The sequence below is a fragment of the Anolis carolinensis genome, chromosome 1 (assembly GCF_035594765.1).
Source record: "Anolis carolinensis isolate JA03-04 chromosome 1, rAnoCar3.1.pri, whole genome shotgun sequence".
Lineage (NCBI taxonomy): Eukaryota > Metazoa > Chordata > Lepidosauria > Squamata > Dactyloidae > Anolis > Anolis carolinensis.
In genome coordinates, this window is record NC_085841.1 from 66,753,934 (window position 1) to 66,769,430 (window position 15,497).

General features: G+C 38.9%; 1 protein-coding gene across 3 annotated transcripts in view; it reads left to right on the forward strand.

Moving 5' to 3' along the window:
- rps6ka2 (ribosomal protein S6 kinase A2) overlaps positions 1 to 15,497 on the forward strand; it is a 282,808-nt gene that overhangs the window by 41,813 nt on the left and 225,498 nt on the right. The window lies entirely within an intron of this gene.

The window sequence follows — 15,497 nt, forward strand, 5'->3', positions numbered from 1 at the left end:
GAAAGGCCATTCAATGCTAATCAAGGTGGCCAATTGCCTTAAATGGACAAGAGTTCTTTTTCGCACCCTGGACATTCAACAGATACATAAACCCCACTTGCCTAGTTTCTAACAGACCTCTCAACCTCTGAGGATGCCTGCTATAGATGTGGGTGAAATGTCAGAAGAGAATTCTTCTGGAACAAGCCCAGAAAACTCACAGCAACCCAGTAATTCCAACCATGAAAGCCTTCAACAACACAATGTCTGTATTTCCATTTTTTTTCTTTTTCATTCTAAGCAGAAGCCTTTTCTGGACAGTTCTTTCTACTTTATCAATATAACATTTAATTCCAACCCACCTAAACTCAGCTCAGAAAATAAATGCTTTTTAAAATGTCATGTCTGCACTTAGACTACAAGGGATTGGTATTCCCTAGCTGAGAAAACCACCACAAATGCTTCCCCTCCTACTCTTCCTGTCTGGGTTGAAAAGATAAGTAAATGATAAATTTAAGGCCAGGATCAAATGTGGTGTCATAGTGTGAGCACTGGGCTACACTTTAGGAGATCAAGCTTCATACCTGCTTACTTGTGAGACCCTAGTGGGTGCATTGGGCAAGTCACACCTTCTCAGCCTCATAGGCAAAGGCAGATTACCTCTGAACAAATCTTTCCAAGAAAACATCATGATAGGTTTACCTTAGGGTAGCCCTGTTGAAAATGACTTGATGGCGCACAATAAAACTCAAACCCATTGTCTTGGTTGATTGTATGGATTGGTACCCTTCCGTTGATTGTATGGATTGGTACCTATCTGATGTAATGGGACAATATTTTATTTTCTAATGTGCCAGGGACTGGCATCATATTTGAGATCAATGTTTCTTTTCAGGAAATTTATTGTAGACCTGCACAAACCTGCAGCCCTCCAGCTGTTCTGGCCTCCAACTTTCAGAAACTCTAGCCAGCTTGTCCAATGGCTAGGAATTCTGGGAGTTGGAGGCCAAAAGGTTGCTGGCTTGTGGACCACCAGCAGTCCATGGAACACCATATAGCTTCACACTTGTACAAATCAAGATGAGAAATAAAACTGAGGCATATTGGTCTCATACAACCTACATCAATATATAATAGACAAACATTTGTTGAGCTATATTATATATATTAACGGCATATTCAATTACTTTTCTGATTCACTGATGTGCTGTTATCTCATGGAAAGATAAAAAGCCAGAAAGGTGAACATCTATGTACAGTAGAGTCTCACGTATCCAACATAAACAGGTCGGCAGAATGTTGGATAAGCAAAAATGTTGGATAATAAGGAGGCATTAAGGAAAAAGCCTATTAAACCTCAAATTAGGTTATGATTTTACAAATTAAGCACCAAAACATCATGTTTTTACAACAAATCAACAGAAAAAGCAGTTCAATACAAAGTAATGTTATGTAGTAATTACTATATTTACAAATTTAGCACCAAAATATCACAATGTATTGAAAACATTGACTACAAAATCCTTGACTATTAAAAAGCCAACTGCATTGGATAATACAGAACGTTGGATAAGCGGAGGTTGGATAAGTGAGACTCTACTGTATTTGGAAATGAAAATTACCGCACAGGGCTGTTTGCCATTCTAGATGAAGGCAAAGGACTTCTTTAGCTGCCACATGACCATTTCCAGGTGCCCATTCACACAACACAATTATAGTGGTGTTATTCAATGTTCATTGCCATGGTTTTATCCAATGGCATCCTGGAATGTATAGTTTGATTAGGCATAAGAGAAGCTCTCTGGCTGAGAATTCTGAATAATCATCCCTAAACTGCATCTCTCAGAATCCCATAGGATGTTGCCTTGGCAAGTAAAGTGTAACATATGACCTTGTCACATGGCTGCCGGAGGTGCTCTACTTCATTGAGGGATGTGGGGAACCTGATACCCCATGCCCCATATCACCCAGCTCTAGCTGAGCGTGATCAGATGGGAATGTGGAGAGCACGGCATCCCCTCATGAATTTCAGTGGCAACACGGGAGCCTTCTCATGTCGCTGTGGCAGCAGCATGTGCCAACTATGCCCTCCCTCACCTACGGAGCCATGGCAGTGTCATTTGATGGGAGCCGGTGGGCTTCTTGAGTGACCTGAGCTAATCTGGCGCATGCTGCTGATTTTTAGCTCCATGTGAAGAGGTTGTCTGTGCTGTAATTGTGTAGTGTGGAGGGGTCTCAGATCTGAAAGAGCTCTCTGCAAGCTGATGTTTGGTGTGTCCACTTCTACATTAGTGAACCATCTTTGAGGGACAGACCTAGGATACACAGTAGCCTAGAGAAAGAGACTCTGTAGTATGCTTTGCTGTTCACACGAAGGGTTCTGGCATCAGAATACTGTGATACTGTGAGTCCTGCTGTTGCCCACTGCAAAGGCCTAAGTATGTATGTATGCATGTATGTAGGTATGAAGCTCAGGGGCTATTTGTGGGAATGATCACATGTACAAATTTCTCTCTTGCTCAAGGCAGGATAATATAGGTGTCTTGTTTTATTAAATGTGAGGAAGGGAATAGGAATTAGGCTGTACTTATGAGGATCTTTCTAAATCCAAAATGTCTCTGGACAAAGTCTTATGGGTTCCCTGGCTGCATTTTGATGCTGACTCTCAACACTACTTATTTAGGAAGAATAATAACCATTCTGGGTGTTTGAGGAAAGAAACAAAACAAAAACAAATTAATAATCCATTATTTACCAGACTGAAAGCGCACAAATGCTTTGAATAAACACTTATGCCTCAAATTGATGTAGTACACAGTGTGATCCCTCCCTTATCCATGAGGGATATGTTCTAGGACTTTGTGTGGCTATGGTTCACTGGCAGTAGTGAATCTTATTGAACTAATGAGTTCATATCATAGAGCATATGACACAACTCTTAGGCATTGCTAGATCCTCCAGTGTGACTCTATGGCCAACATATGGTGGAATCATACCATAGAATCTCCCAGAGAATCTAGAAAATGCCAAAAGAGCATTTGTAAATGAAATCTGTGGGTAATAGTATTCTGTTTCCACACAAAAATGGATGAAATATTTCCTCCATCATGGCTAGGAAACAGGTTTTATTATGTCACAGTTGCATGCTGAGATATGGTATGATCTTACATTCTGATATGGAATTCTCCCAAAATTAGCAGAACATCCAAGAATATAAACAGGATACTAGATTGAGCAGTCAGCTCACAGCAAGCAGAAGGTGACATGTTGTGGCTGCAAAAGAATTCTTGAGCTTAGGAGGCAAAGATGCAGAGTTCAATCTTTAAAGTTTCAAAAGGTTTATTTTAAAAATCTATAAGAACCATATTTCTTGATAGAAAAGAATTAAGTCTAAGCTTCTCTCTAAGTCCAATTCTTCTAAAGTTCAAATACAAGGGAAAACCCCTGCAAACACTACATTTCTTCAAACACACAGAGTGAGGTCTGCATACAAAGATGGAAAGAACATGAGATTTCAGTTGGAAAAATGGGAGGAGAAAGGCAGAGAGAAAACAAATAGATTTATTAATAGACATTCAGGAGCTAGGGGAGAGGGAGGGATTCCCTCAGCCTAGCCTAAAGCTAACTAAGTGCTCCTTATTGAGGACTGCAGACTTGAGCAGTGTGAGGTTGACTTCCAACAATATGCTCCTCATGCACACTATAAAATGGTCCTTTCTGTAAACTCCCACACTCCCTTTTTGCATGCTCCCACATTCCCTTCTCAGCTCTGAGAAGTCAATCCTCTGTAGGAGTGTTATAAAAGAACATTGTGACCAGGATCTATGGTCTCCCACACCTTTTACCATTGCTGGTTTTTTTTAACATTGCCGCAACAGAGCTATGGTAACGATGTCATGAAACCTAGAAACTACCGTATATGCCAGCCAGTCTTCTGTTACAAGTGATGCTGACCTGTCATGGTGAGATCTATATATAAGTGTCTTGACAAGGATATTTGTGAAATTGTCTAAGTTTGAGAACAGAAAAGACAAAGTGCAAAGAATCAATATGAAGAAAGACCCTTCTGAAGCAATGTCTTCAGAAAGGCCTTTCTTTGTATTGCAATAGTATAAATGTTGGACTTCAAGGAAATCAATGTGAATGATTCACTTTCCATTAACATGCAAGATGTTTGAAGCTCTGCTTCTAATGAGAGGTTTGCTGAAATCAATTACATGCTGAGTCTGGTATTATGGCCAAAGGTAACACAACTAACATTTGTAGATATAGAAATATCCACATTCAACCCCCCCCCCCCCCCCAAACTACCAGCCATTAAGCTTGGTTTGGTTTTGTCTTCAGTTCAGCTTGGCAGGGCTATCAGTTTGGTTCCCATTTGACTGCTTATCTCACCCATGCTTACATCTACAGAAGCTAGCAGGTTAGTAGTTCTAACTTCCTTTAGTGCTAGTAATCAGAGACTGTCATCCACCACATTGGGGGCAGTAGGCAAAATTAGGATTAAGGTGTGTGACACATACAACTCTCTCCTCTGGAAAGAGCTATCAGATAGAGTTCTGAAGAGATATCTGGAAGACTACCATATTGCTCTACAGAACCCATGTCATTCATGTGGCCATCCACACATCTTGGCTTCAGGCAATGTCTACCTTCTTGGCTTTGTTCTCCAATAACCATACTTAAAACTTTCCTAGGAAGATCAGACTGGCCCCAACCCTGTCTGTCTTTACTAAACAGCTGAAGACATGGCACTGCCAGCATGTGTTTGAATAACCACCAATTGGACAGACCCCTACAACTGATGCATAGGGTTGTTGTATGTTTTCCGGGCTGTATGGTCATGCTCTAAAAGTATTCTCTCCTGACGTTTTGCCCACATCTATGGCAGGCATCCTCAGAGGTTGTGAGGTATGGAGAAACTTAGCAAGGAAGGTTTATATATATATCTGTGGAAAGTCAAGGCCATGAAAGCCTTCAACAACAAACTGATGCATACTTTTCAGCACTTTATTTCCTTCCTATTTATCCTACCACGCATTATCCCAGCCATCTCTCTGACTCTCGTCTATGCACTTTATCAAAAGCCCTTAGAATTATGTATTTTCTAGTGCTCGGCCCTTTTATCCATAGTGGTGAGGTTGATATTATTGCTTTAACATACCTAGCCATTCTATGTTTTATGATATGGTATGTTTTTAACTGATTATTTTACTTGATTGTTGTATTATTGTTTTTAGTTATTGATATGTGTTTTAATTTGTTATTCTTTGCTTCTGTGTTGGGCTCTGCCCCATGTTAGCCTCCCTGAGTCCCTCCGGGGAGATGGTGGCAGGACAGAAAAATAAAGTATTATTATTAAAACTAAACTTGGCACCCATATCCATATGTTTCACATTTCTACAGTTATTTCTACACAAAACCCACCCATAAAGATCTATTCCTAGACATTTTATTGCATTAATCTGAGGAAGTAGACTTAGGGCATGTCTACACTGACCATTCAGGTTGGTGTGAGGTTGAATCAGGCTTGCAAGCAGTCACAAAATGCATGCAGGCTGATCTGGATTGACCTACAGAAAGCCACTTAATGCGGCTGCACCATGGGCTTTAAAACACACACACACACACAGGAGAAAGCCATCACCTCTGGTCATGCAGACACCCACTGCCAGTTCCTATGCAAAACCAGTGGCAAGTGACTCAATAGAGATCCCACGCTCAGACAGATGGGGAATGTGGGATGGCTGTCCTCTCCTACCATCTCTATCTTTGTCACTGCCAGCTAGGGGCAGTGACTGAAGCCCCTTCTATACTGCCATGTAATCCAGATTATCAAATCAAATAATCCAGATTATCTGCTTCGAATGGGATTATATGAGTCTACACTGCCCCTATTAAAGCAGCTCCACTGGCTACCGATAACTTGCTGGGCCCAATTCAAGGTGCAGGTCTTGACCTATAAAGCCCTAAACGGCTTGAGCCCTGCCTATCTCCGTGATTGCCTCTCCCCCTGCAAACCGGTGCGGTCCTTGAGATCTGCTGGGGAGGCCCTCCTCTCGCTCCCACCATCATCCCAAGCGAGGTTGGTGGGGACGAGGGAGTGGGCGTTCTCAATAATGGCTCCCCGGCTCTGGAATGCTCTCCCTAAGGAGATTAGGCTGGCCCTTACTCTACTCTACATGGAGCTCAAAACCTGGTGGTTTCAGCAAGTGTTTGAATGAATTCCATTCTGGCTATTCCATCGACTTGGCATGAAATATAATGTACAGTCTCATCTTTTCCTGATCATGGTCTATGTTACTTAGAAGCTGCTGTGATTTTACTGATTGTTATTTTAATGTAAATTTTATTTTTGTGAAATAATGTGTTTTTATATTGTTGTGTATTGTATGTCTGTATTTTTGTTGTAAACCACCCTGAGTCCCTTCTAGGAGATAAGGCGATATATAAAGTTTTTTTTTATTATTATTATTATTATTATTATTATTGACACAACGACGTTGTATGACACAGCAAACAAGATAGGTATGCTGAATTTCGTTTCACAAAATCACAAGTCGAACACTTCCCAAGTGTCTAGGACTGTGTGATGTATTTTCGGATGATGCGTGCAGATCCCAGTAAGGTGGCCTTTTGCAGTTGGCAGATCGTAATTTTGTCAATGTCTATTGTTTCCAAATGTTGGCTAAGATCTTTTGGCATGGCACCCAGTGTGCCCATCACCACCGGGACCACCTGCACTGGTTTCTGCCAGAGTCTTTGCAGTTCAGTCTTGAGGTCCTGATAGCGGCTGAGTTTTTCCTGTTGTTTTTCGTTGTTTTTTTGTTGTTATTATTATTATTATTATTATTATTATTATTATTATTATTATCTGGATATTATATGGCAGTGTAGAAGGGGCCAGTTACAAACCTCTTGCTGAGCAATCTCCCTTCCTGCTTTGGTGTAATGTGGCTGGTAAAGAAGCCTGAGGGAAAGAAGAGACGGACTTCTATCTTTGCTTCTCTCTTAATCTCCTTTGCCATTCAGTGGCATGGAGGCTGTAAGGAAGTCTGCGCAGTAGCAAGTATGTTGGCACTGTAGCTTGCAGTGACAGAGACAGAGAGTTGGTTGTGGCTGTATTTGTGCCCTTGTCCAGAAGTGCTGAATCAACTTTGGCAAGGCTGGGCAATATTTATTTATTATTTATTTGCTACATTTATATGCCGCCCTTCTCACCCTGAAGGGGACTCAGAGCGGCTTACAAATTAAATTTACATACAATATTATATTATTAGCATAGTACAATACTGGCAATAAATTGCTATATTGTACTATATCAATATATTGTAATATTATTAGTAATATTACATGTAAAATATAATATATAATTAATATTCTTATATTGTATTATTAGTATTATATCGTATTACGATATAATATTATGAATATTATATGTATATACAATATGTTATAATTATTATATATTATTGTAAATTATATTATATATATATGTGTATATATGTATGTATGTATGTATGTATGTATTTATTTACAGCATTTATATTCCGCCCTTTTCACCCCGAAGGGGACTCAGGGCAGATCACATTTCACACATAAAGGCAAACATTCAATGCCATAACATAGAACAGAGACAGAGACAAGATGCAGGCACGGGCTGGCCTCGAACTCATGACCTCTTGGTCAGAGTGATTTGTTGCAGCTGGCGTTGCTATCCAGCCTGTGCCACAGCCCAGCCATACATATGTGTATATGTATGTGTATATATGTGTGTGCGTGTGTGTGCGTGTGTGTGTGTGTGTGTGTGTATATATATATGTGTGTGTGTGTGTGTGTGTGTGTGTATATATAGCATGTTATTGGAGGGAGAGGCCTTCAGCTGATGCAAAGAGATAAGATGGAACTCTCTTCATGGCTCCCTCTTAGCTCTGGCACCATTAATGCCCATTTATTGCTGAGATGGCTCATGGGCTACAATAGGGGCTGCGTTTTGACAACAGTACTGGCTCACATGATTTGTTAGTTTAGAATTGCCCTGCACCTATGAAAACTTATGCTACCAACTTTGCTCTCTCAGTTAGCCCCTAAGATGCTACAACATTCCTTTGCACAGCTAATCACAAACATTTTCCTCACTCTGCCTAGTGGTTGGGCCCATCTCATTTGTGTTAAAGTTAAATGGCACATCCCGACCTAGATGCATTTATCGAGAAAGTCAGGACATTTTGCATGGCCCTTCTAAAACGTTCAAGGATGCTTAGTGCTGGTTTGAATCCTAGTGCTTCCTAACAGAATTGTATGACTCCCAGAATAAATGAGATGATTTCTCAATACCAGCTGTATAAAGATAGAGTGCCATTCACACCTCTAAAATGTGAGCACATAAAAAACACTCCAATCTGCATTTTACAAATGCAAAACCAGTTAGAAATTACTGTGTTAGTTCTTTCATTTGTTTATGAATATTTAAATTCATATGGTCTTCTGTATGTGTGGGAAAGGAATGTTAGAATTCTGTTCTTTTTTGTGTGTGTGTGTGTACTTCCTTGAGAATAGATCCCACTAAATCTAACAGCTGCATGGCTAGTTCAGGAATAAACGGTTCCGGCCCAGCTTATCTGTCCGAACGTGTCTCCCACTACGACCCATCTCGAAGCTTAAGATCATCAGATGAGGCCCTGCTCACGGTCCCGTCAGCCTCACAGGTGCGGCTGGCGGGGACGAGAGACAGGGCTTTTTCAGTAGTGGCTCCCCACCTATGGAACGCCCTCCCCAGTGAAGTCAGGCAGGCTCCCTCCCTCCTATCCTTCAGTAGGAAGGTTAAAACTTGGTTGTGGGGCCAGGCTTTCGAATAAGAATTAGCAGCGCCAATTATTATTATGTACGCCAGAACTCAATTGACAGACCCAGTTTTTTGAACTTGAACATGTCCATTTGTATTTTAGAATGTTTTTATGAATGTTGATGTAAGTTAATAATTTTTAATCTGATTTATAGTGTATTGTATAATTTTTATATATGTGTTTATTGTAAGCTGCCCTGAGTCTCCTCTCGGGTGAGAAGGGTGGGATATAAATGTTGTAATAAATAAATAAATAAATAAATAAATAAATAAATAATGAGAACAAAACAATACATTATGTGCATCTTTGGATAAGATCTTATGAATGTGTTTGTTTGTTTCCTGTAGCTTCTTTATTATTTCTTTATTTATAAGTACATTTGGTACATAGAATAGTCATAAATCGAAGATTAGCTTAGAAGTGTTGTTATGGCAACAGACTGAGTGTACAAAAATATGGAGTTATTTAGTCTCACTTTAGATTATTTTATATTAATTCTTATGTGCATTTTTGATAATCTGCTTCCAATACAAAATACAAAATTATCATTTTCTCATTATTCTAACCTGTTTGTAGCTAGCAACAAAGTTGAAAGTTGTATCAGAAGCAAAGATAACTTTTGTTTACATTTTTTTTCATGAATCTTAGACATGAACATGGGCATGTCAAGTTTAATTAAGAAACATGTGAAAGAGATGAACAGAACAAATGTAACATTATTGCTCCCAGTCAATAGACAGAACTGATAACCTGGAGTTAAATTCAGTCGGCTAAGACTAGAGCTATCCAAGGTCCTGCAACTCTGGCCAAACCTGCTAATTCACTAGCTAGGCCGGGATTCTTCTTCTGGTTCAAACCTGCTTTTAATCCTTCTGTTAAATTCAGAGTTAATACAAGACAAGAATTTTATTCCCGGTATTTGAAAAGCTGTGCTTATTCGTTTTTGAGATTGTTTTCAACCAAAGATATTTAATAGTGAGCAATTTTTTTTTACCAAAACATAGCTCGAAAAGTACAGTGGTAGATATTGGAATGAATATTCCATTAAAGAATAAAATCTAACAGCTTTTGAGATAATTTAGGTTTTTATGGTTAATATGTTTTTTTATTTTCAATTTACTTATGTTTTTAAAATTCTTCTTCTGTTAACCAAATAATGCATGTTCAGATCTCTGAGGAGGGAATATGTATTACATTCAAAAGCATGGTATAACATTCATATGAGCTCTGTCTCTCATAACTCTGAGTTTGAATGGACTCTTTCTAATTGTCCTATTTTAAAGCCCACAATCTCTGCTATGTTTTAATTTTAAACTGTAGCATTTTATATGAATACAATGAACATATCTGAATTAGCTTTCAAGCAATATCCTTATGGACTGTCCTACAATGAATCTTCAGATAAACTGCTCTTTCATAGACTGTGTCAAAGGAGACTATTTCCAAGTTTGTTATTAAATAATTGTTTCTGTATGAGATAAACAACACTCTTTTTCTTTATTCAGTGTTCATATGTTAATCTGGTGCCAGTGTGTGTTTTGCCTGAGTGAATGAGCTCTTTGTTTATACATGGCTAGATCCAGACTTGCCCCTACAGACTGTAGGTCTCCTTGTATTCATCGAACACAGTTCCCCCTTTAGTCCCATACCATACTGTTCCTGGTGTCCCTAAAACCGTGAGAGCAGTTTTTCAGGGACTGCAGGAGAAATCATTGTCCTCTATTCACACTTTCTCCAGAATGAGAAATCATTATTGAGAAAAAATTCAATATTCGACTTTTATTGTTGTGGCAGACATAACACAACAATAAAAGTTGTGCAATTCTGTGCTCATGTGAGACAAGAGGCTATGCTGATAATAGCAATGCTATTGGAGAGGTCTTTTCTGTTAGAAAAACTTTTGCTGAGGAACCGGACTAAATGTGCCAAAGAGTTACTGGGCAGCAGCAGCAGCAGCAACAAAGAGTGCATCTTTAAGACCAAAGGTCTGTGTTAGTCTACTTTTTGAACTTTCTAAGAAAGTGCACGTGCTCTGATTAGAGCTGTCATTACAAGGACATTTTGATTCATGTGGTTTTGTCTGCACATGTGACAAGCACATATTGTTCTTTTCATTGCTGTTGTGTTTTTTATACTCACTGATTATGTCATACTTGTTGGTATTTTAGCTACAATAATGTGGTCTGGTATGGTCTGGTATAAAGGGAGGTCCATGGGTGTGACACTATGAATTACTACATTGGGTGACACCAATCCTAGTGATGCTACTGATTTTTTCCTTCTTGGGATAACCCACTATAATGTAATTAGCAAAGGGCCCCTGTTACAAATTGCCCCTCTTCCCTTGAAAGATGAGCAGCAAAGGTTTTGGATTTCATGGTGACAGCACCCTCTTGGCCATGTGGGTCAATACAACTCTGTCAAATAGTCATTAAAAAAATAAGCAGGCTTGCAAATATACTAACAAAAAGATTTTATTCCAGCTTCCTCACAGCAACATTTAAAAGCATCTCTTCCCATCCTTTTCTGTCCCCCTCTTTGCTTCCCCTCTCTGTATTCTCCTTTTCTATCTTACCCCAGCCTCACCCTTCACACACTCAGCTGACTGTCATCCTCTCCATTGAAATAATCCCTTACTTTCTTTCCTTTAAGGGCATTTCCTCTGCACACCCTCAACAGAGATTTCAATCATTGTCTGTAACAAAAATCTCCTGAATTTACAAACAACCATCCTTCTAACATTCAGTGTCATACACTGAAGAAAACAAGTGGACCTTCATATAAGAATTCCCAATGAGTTTCCACTGCACTGTGTAGTGCTATAGGCCCCTGATGCTGGCTATCTTCAGGATCCAGCAGCAGAAGGAGAATTCTTATTGTATTGTTATTCTGTAATTAAAAACTAAGGAGAGAATTGTTCCCCTACTCTTTCTTTCTTTCATTGCTAAAATGATGAGATTTTTATATACTCCTATCTCTACAGCTTACATCTTATGCATTCCAACAAAGGAAAAATAAATTGCACTTGTTTCCATAATAACAGGGTGGGATTTTTTTTCCTACAATGTCTTGTAAAGAAAATGTATCCAATTTTTGCAATCTTCCATAATCTTTCTTCTTCAGTCTTAATGGTTTTCCATTATATCAAAGTACATTTGTCATGTAATTCTACCATACACAATAAGAATGAAAACTCATACAACAATATATATTGGGTAAATAATGTACGCCTCCGCCTCTTTTAAATACATATGTACATAAATAAATAAATAACAGAATGGATCAACAGTATTATTTTACTGTTAAAATTACCAATATTGCAAGAGCTTATCAATCATGGCCAGTGGGGGAAAATGCAGTAGAGCGCAACTGTGGTGACAGAGTGAAACTGAAAAAAGGTGTAGAGGTGCCCCCAAATCAGTGAAATGGGGAGAAAACAAATCTAAGCTGCTGCAGAGGTGCTCCAAATGCTCAATCCAATATCAACTCACAGCTTGCCAGATATAATTGCAGTCAGCTTTCCATATTTACTGCAGTTAGAGATGCCAGATTCCTGAGACAATGGGAAAAAAGCAAAATGACATAACTCTAGGAATCTCTAGATCCTACAGGGCAATGGTTCTCAACCTGTGGGTCCCCAGATGTTTTGGCCTTCAACTCCCAGAAATCGTATCAGCTGGTAAACTGACTGGGATGTCTGGGAGCTGTAGGCCAAAACACCTGGGGACCACTGCTCCAGGGCAATCTATGCTCAATTTCTGCTAGAGATAGTCCAGAAGAAAACTTGAATGATTTAGATATTCCTAGAGAAATAAATGTGCAAAAGTGTAACCTGCAAATGTGGAGGGCTCACTGTATTCTATAACACCTTCTGTAACATGAGCCACTATGACGTAGCTTTGAATCTAGAAGACATTTATACCATTTTTTACCGAAGTCTGGGATGCAGGATAATTTACAAGATGAAAAGAAACACCATGTTGAAGATGAGGAGGTTAGGGGTTTGCTGTGTGGCATGAACACAGTTCAAACAGTGTAAAGTCTTACAGCATCCATGCATTTGGCACAGTATCTGGTTGGTGGGTGTGTCCATCCTATTGCAGCACCTGTTAGTCAAAGTAACTGAATTATACGAGAATTATGCCCTGAAGTTCTGTCTGTATTTTTTCGCACAGAAACTTTTTACAGAGTCTTGTAAGAAGTTTCTGCATAACTTCCTTTCGCAGAGATATGTTTTTCTTTCTACTATGTTTTCAGAATAAATTGTGACACTTTCAGAAAGTATTTCTGCAAAACCCAAATACACTGCTCTAATTAAACTCTGCTCCACCATGAACATTAAAAAACCTTTATTTCATTTGTTGACAATTTTTATTTTTAAAATACTCATGGGTTTTGTAGGACTCCACTAGTAAATGCTTTTCACATACATATTAGTGAAGACTATGCTTTTATTATTGTAGTCACTAGGAACCCCATACCATGAAATGATGGGTGTAATAGATGGTAAATTGTGTAAATTGGGTTTATATATGTGGGTATTCTGCATCTTTCTTTCTTCTGAACTCACTTAAAATTCTTCTCCATACTGCAATTGAAGCTGGAATGACAGGCGATGGCAGCTGAATATCGGAATTTATTTCATGTTTCCAGTCACCCTTTCAGTCAAATTAAGGCAGGCATACATTGGGTTTCTTTTTCTCTGTGATTATGAATTTGATCCTGGTGTGGCATCTTTTCTCCTTTAATGAACCATGCAAAAGATTTTCTTTTGCTTGGTTCATCCAGAGCTAAGAAAATTGACTTTTGGGGATCAAATCTCTCAGAATCCTTCAGACTGTTCTATGCTTTTTAAAAAATACAATTCCCAGAAACCCCTAGAAAGTTTTGAACACTGTAATCTAGAAAGTTTTCAAAGCTCTGTACTTAATTTCCATCTTTACTTCTGGGCTGCTTGCAATTATTACACTTGCAATGTTACAAGACATTTCTTTAATGCAGGAGAAGGACCCTTATTTGCATCTAACTATGTGGTGCCTTACCTCATTGCCCTGCTTTTTGCTATTTGCAGTATGAAGATGATCAAAATATATGCAGATGATCAACTTTTCAAAATGGATAAAATATTATCTTTAGAGGTGTGACTTCTAGATATCACACAGTACTTGGGCCTTCACAGATTTGAAATAATTTATGTAAAAGAATGGATTAACCCATAGAGTCCATGATTGGGATCAATGAATCATGTGTATCTTTCAGCACACTGATCATCCTCACACTTTGGTCAGGTAAACATAGCTTCTTCCACTGTAATTTTTGAAATCCATGCATGTAATTGATACCCTGCACAAGAGTGTAACTAAAGACCTCATCACATTGAGGTCCAGAAAGCCAGGCAATAGGAGGGGATCCACCATGGATCGTGGCAAATCCAGTGTGGGGCATTCATCATCCCATGCCCTGCATCACTCCTAGCCCAACATCACCCCAACCTCATCCCTGCTCTGCCCTATTTCATTCCACGGGCGGGGGGGGGGAGCCCCATCAGAAATAGATCAACATCATATGATGGGAAGCGGCAGGCTCCGTGCCTGAAATGAGGCTGAACTTTCGTTGGATGGGCAATTTTGCCTGTGTGATGAGGTAGTAAAGCACTTTGAATAGTTCTCCTGTACTTCTATAACACAGGACAAATAATGTAGTATTGTGTATTATTATTACAGATCAACAATTAGTTCTTGAGATGAGACAGAATAGCAGATGCTTGGTCTTCTCATGCTCTGTTTTAAAAGCTGTGGGTGTTGCTATCACAACTGGAATGATGCTTGCAAGTGCAATGCACTGTATTTCTTCAATTGTAAGATGCTATTGATTGTAAGATTTCAGTACCACTACCAACAAAAATATGTAAGATACACCTGTAAATCTAAGACACACCACATTTTAGAGATATTTATATAGGAAATGTTATCTTAGAATTGAAGAAATATAGCATATTACAAGGTTGCCCATTCCCACAAAGTGTCTGAACAATAAATATTCTTAGAGGAAATGCATAGGTTTTCTGTCTATTCTTTTCTAAAATTAGATTTGCACAGATTTTCCAGCATAAAGTATTTAGGGTCTATGAGGGTATCTTTGTCTTCAGAAAATAGCTTTAAGAAGAATTTGTGAACCAGTCAATCATGGAGGTTAAGTAGGATCTATGACAAATAAACTGACTAGAGATGCATTTTGGATCAAGGCAGGGGGTTTTAATTGGAGAAAAAAGAGCAAGGGATAGGGAAAATACAAGCAATGGTTTTCTTTATTACAGCAGGAATTCTGTGTACTGACCTGTGAGTAAGGACAATTCAGTGGAATCTGCCTCTGAGTAACTCTATAAGTCACTGAAAGAAAAACGTTATTGGAAAGGATAGTAAAGCTATAAATAAGCAAAATGTGATGGTTTCACTAGGTTTCAAAATGTGAGTTGCCTGGTTCAATTAATTTTTTTGCCTGAAAAACATGGACATTACTATAAAGATTGCTTCCTTCCTGCTGTTAACAAGGTATTTTAAAATCATACCCCATCCGAACCCCAATTTGCGATTATACATATCACTTCAGTTCTTCTGATTTAAGGTTTGGCTGTCCATATCTCAAAGTTCAAGTTGTGTCTGTATGAAATGA